The sequence below is a fragment of the Eretmochelys imbricata genome, chromosome 7, assembly GCF_965152235.1.
Source record: "Eretmochelys imbricata isolate rEreImb1 chromosome 7, rEreImb1.hap1, whole genome shotgun sequence".
Classification (NCBI taxonomy): Eukaryota; Metazoa; Chordata; order Testudines; family Cheloniidae; genus Eretmochelys; species Eretmochelys imbricata.
The window spans coordinates 11,325,099-11,330,541 of NC_135578.1; positions in this window are offsets into that span (position 1 = coordinate 11,325,099).

Consider the following 5,443-nt stretch of genomic DNA (forward strand, 5'->3'; position numbering starts at 1 on the left):
TAGTCAGATACTAAGATAAGAGGAGCCATAAATATTCCTACATAGATAGTGGCATGGGAAAAGGGGAATGCTGGGGTTGTGTGTGGGTGTAGCCACTGGACAATACTGAAACATGCATGTGGAAAATGAGGTTGGAGAGCATAGTACCACCATTTCCTCCCAGGTAGGACCAGTAAGCAGATGAAGTAGGTTTGCATTTTACCCCCGGTGTTCACAGGCATGTGCAGGTTACCATCTAAACAACTGTTTAATCATCAGATGGGGACGCAAAGAGTTTCCAGAACATGAGACATATTTACAATACCAAAAGTGTGTAACAAGATAATTTTTAAGTAATAATATATTTGTCAAAACAGTCCAGTTAAAGCTACCGTGTAAGAAGTTTCACTTATCTGAGCTGGCTCCCACCACAGATATAGATCTAAACTATCTGTCTGAGTGTCCCTGTCTCTGTAACTGCTGCAATATATTATCAGGACTTGACATGAATGCCAATTCAAAACACAGCCAAAAAAAAAAAAAAAGAAGGAAAGGAGCTGCATGCAATGGTGAACTATGGGCAGAGTATAATGGATTTAAAGGCAGAGTGATGTAACTCTGCCTAAAATCCCTAGCTACTGCTTTCGTGAGCTGATTTTGCTTATGTGTATCATCTTATGGTACTTTAATGAGTTAATATCCCTACAATGGCTTGATTTAAACTAAGCGAGAGTGAGCAGATAGGTGAGTGGCACATCACAAGGTATTGCAAAAGTGAAGGGGATAAATATCCCTGTAAAAATCCCCTACGTTTTGCAAACTGCATAATTTGCAATGGCCCATAGCTCTCCTATGTACAAGTTAGACGTAAACAACAGATGGTGTAAAATTGAGCAAGGCAAATGTCTGAGCTTTTGTTATTGATACCTCTTCCTGTTAGAGAGAATGAGTGTGTAATTCTTTTACAGGACAGTATGTAAGTGCTGAAAAAAGCACACATATGTTTGTGCTTGTGGTTTTTCTGTGCTTTTTCATTTACTATTGCTATTTTCTCCTGCTATGAAGTCATTTATACTTTGGCATCTGCTCTGAACCTAAGTTAAATTAAGTTTTCAGTGGTAAATGTAGGTAGATTTGATCATACAGTTCTAATAAAAGAAGTGCCGTGCCATTCTTTTCAGTTCAGTAAACTCTTTCCAGGAATATTAGACTTAAGTACATTGTGGGATACTGACAATCTCAGAGAAGATAACTTAAATCATAAAGGGGCTGATCCTGCAGAACCACCCATGAGTCCCATAAGGTGTTTGGATACCAAGGTAAGAAGCATGGCACATAAGTCTAGCTGGCTAATTTCATGGAAATGAAACAGGACCAGGTTCCTTAATGATTATTTTCTTTATTTAAAAAAAAAATGTTTGAATTCTTTTAAATTTTGTATCTTAAATTACTATTACCCAGCAACATTCAGTCTCCTAACTGGAATCTCTATAACAATCTTAAGGGAGTAGTTACTAATAAGAAACAGGTACCAGTGTCTCAGACCAGTACTTGCACATTATCAGATATACATGTACAATCCTGACTTGAATCCTGAGTCTTCTTCCTGAACGTACAGCTGCCATGGGCAATCTCCCAGGTACTTGGACAAATCCTTTAAAAGTGTTTTGTTACCTTTTATTATTAATTATTTGTATTATGGCGGCCATTCTTAGATACCAGTCAAGATCAGAGCTCCACTGTGCTAAGGCACGGTACAAACATGGAATGATCCGTTATTTTATTTATAAAATCTAAATCAGGTTGTATGCCTGATGCCTCCTGATGCCCTCAGGAAAACTAAATGTGTTTCTCAGGAGACTGTTTCAACGGCAGGCTTTTAAACAAAGGGCCTAGCTGCTGCAACACTTACTAATTTGACAGGTTTCAGAGTAACAGCCGTGTTAGTCTGTATTCGCAAAAAGAAAAGGAGTACTTGGGTCCTAAACTACCTGACACTGACCTTTTAATAATCCTTTCTGACTATCTTTAAGTAATTATCTTTTTCCTAATTGTACCTGTATACTCAGTGTGGGGGGGGGAAACTTATTTGCAACATTGATGCATAGATACATAGATGTATAGATCATTAAAAATGCATTAAAATAATGTTTAGAAAGACCAGGGCCAAACATGCTGGGCAAATTATGCATTTATTAATTAACAGTACAAGAAAACTAAATCACAGCTGGATCAGTGCAAACAGGATGGAGAGCTGCCCTGACAGGATATCAATGGATTCCCTGGGTCACATAAAGTTGGTGTAACTTCCTTGATGTGGGGGATCAGGGATGTGACAGAAAGCAGGAGGGGATGAGTTTGGGGCACACTAGGCTCCAGTAATCTCTTGTCAGTGCAGCAATCCTCCAAGGGAGCATTCTTGCCAACACAGTGCACAGCAGCCCTTAGCTTGGTCTCCAGTCCGTACTAGGATCAGGGGAACAGAAAGGTAGCTTGTCTTTCTCAGTCCTTTTTGGTTCCTACATTGAGCATATTTCATCTGGCCCCAGAGATCTGGCCCAATCTATTTAACCAAGAAAAGAGTTGTGACTTCGAGTCAAGCAAAAGAAACACTTATGTAGCTAACAGAATATCCAAAGGCGATTCTCCAAAAGGACTCGTTCTGCCAGATTTTTTATCAGTTCTCACATTTTCAGCAGAGTGACTGACAATGTTCTTTTCTCAACATTTATTCTTTACGTATGAAGATCCAACTCCTGCCATTCTTACTCCTCGTTTTGGCAGGATTTGATCCTAAAAGCAAATCTGATTTTAAAAGCATAGAGCATTGTAACATATGGAACTGAATACCTAATCATCTCACACTTTTGCACTGGATGCATCATGTACAATGCACTGGCTCCTTCACTACCTGTGTGTCTGGTATAAGAAAAAGCACATTGTGGAGTGCAGGCGTCATTTCAGAAAAGTGAGACCACTTTATCTGGGGCCTATCCTTTGCTCACAGGAGCAGTGCTGTGATTTCAGTGGGGTTACTCAAATTAGTAAAAAGAAAAGGAGTACTTGTGGCACCTTAGAGACTAACCAATTTATTTGCGCATAAGCTTTCGTGAGCTACAGCTTATGCGCAAATAAATTGGTTAGTCTCTAAGGTGCCACAAGTACTCCTTTTCTTTTTGCGAATACAGACTAACACGGCTGTTACTCTGAAACCTGTCAAATTAGTAAGTGTTGCAGCAGCTAGGCCCTTTGTTTAAAAGCCTGCCGTTGAAACAGTCTCCTGAGAAACACATTTAGTTTTCCTGAGGGCATCAGGAGGCATCAGGCATACAACCTGACTCCAGCATACTTCAGCACTACACAAATAACTTAAAGATACTCAATGAAACCATAAGACAACACTGAGCAGACACAATTCCAGTTTGTTTCAGGAATTAAATGTGTCTTAAGATATGTCGACACTTCAATAAAAGACCTGGGGCTGGCCTGGGTCAGCTGACTCAGGTTCAGCGAGTCTATAAACAGCACTGCACACATTCGGACTAGGGCTGAAGCTGGGCTCTGGGACTCCTTGTAGGGGGAAGGTCCCAGAACCAAGGCTCCAGCCTGAGCCCAAACATCTACACTGCAGTTTCGAAGCCCCACAGCCCAAGCCCTGTGAGCTCAAGTCAGTTGACCTGGGCCAGCTGTGGCTCTGCTGCAGATCTTGTATCAAGCACACACCCTTAAAGAGAAAACTTGGGGGCCCTATTTCCCTAGAACAGCTGTTACTTCAGAGATTTGTGACTGTAATGCCTCCATCCTTTGGATAGTTAAATTCTAGCCATAAGGCATAATATTAATACTTGCATTTCTATAAAACCTTTCATCCAAGGATCACAAATCAATTCACAAACCTCACTGAGTTTGATTCCCTAATCTGTAAGGTAGGTCAATATTATCATCTCCATTGATCTTGCATTGGTGGGTGAAATAATTTGCCCACAGTCACAGCAAGGCAAGTCCAAAACACAAGAAAAGTAAGTGGATTCTTGTATTCCTGCACTCCCATGAAAATTTCACAACTCACCACCCATCATAATCTACCTCTGGCAAATGGGATGCAAATAGTGTGTGTGTGATAAGGTGCGGATGTGTGTTGAGGTGTATAGTAGACAGCATCTCAGTGCCTGATTTCCCAATCTGGCAGCACAGACAGAAGAAGTGTATTTCAGGGACTGATTTATCCCCATCCACCTCCTGTCCTCCACACCCCACATGCACACTCACATAACCATGGCACTTTGAGGACCTGCCAGTCATAAGTCTAGCTCTGCGTAATACAGTGATAAGTCAGTGGTAGAACCCAGGAATCCTGACTCTCAGTTCCTGTTCTCATCACCAAACAGGACTTTTACATTGATTGCATCCCTGACCAAAGGGTCTCTAACAGTGAATTATGTGTGAAACACCTCTTGGCAGTGGGACAGTGCTCCAGTGAACCAGTTAGTCTGTATGGAATTAGAATTCCACAGTTCTGTGTGTCACAGGACCTACACTCCTAATTGCTACCAGGATTCTTTTTGAGCTCAAAGGGCAGGGGCCTGTGTTTTGGAGCAAGAGGACCGGAATCCTGTCCCTGCTGCCAGCACAAAGTTCTGCGTGGCCAGGATATGCCGTTTAGGGTATGTCTACACTGCAGGTAGGGGTGTAATTTCTGGCTTGAGTAGACAGACCTACACCACTTTCGTCAAGCTAGCACTGTACCAATAGTGGTGTGAATACACAGGCGGCAGCAGCAGCAGCTAGCCGCCCTAGTGCATACCCCAGGGTTGGCAGCTCAGTGCCCCAGCCGAACTGCTATTTCCAGCATGCTAGCTCCATGCCAGCGAGCACGGGTCTGACTCCCCGAGATGGAAATGACACCTTCCGCCGCAGGGCGGAGGTACCCCTCGGGACAGCTGTGAACTCCTAGCAGGCTATGGGTTTATTTCAGGATTAGCATCCCTGTTTTACGGGTGGGGGGGGGGGACCGAGAAGCACAGAAAAGGGAAGGCCCCAGCCCCAGAACTCCCCATGTGGGCTGGCACAGAGCATTGACAAGAGCCATCCCTGGGTGACTCCCCGCAGACAAAATACCCACTGGGAACAGAGCCCGATCCCTGCTCCCCAGCTGCCTGCTCTGACCACTAGATCCCTCTGCCTTCCTAGAGCCCCAGCCCAGGCGCCCCCTGCCCTCACCATCAACCCAGGCTCCCTCCATCCAATGGAGGCAGCCTGTGGCTAGTACCGCGGAGCGGGGGGGAGCTTGGGAGAGCTGCTATTCCACACAGTACGGTAGGGGTGAGCTCCGCCCCGGTTTACCCTCTCCTCCCCCGGCCCCGGAGCAGCCAGCGCGGCGCAGCAATGCGAGCCGGGCAGGCGCCCCGCGCACGGTGCCTTGGGCTGCGCCCAGCCGGCCCCAGGGCGTCCAGTCCGGCTCCCG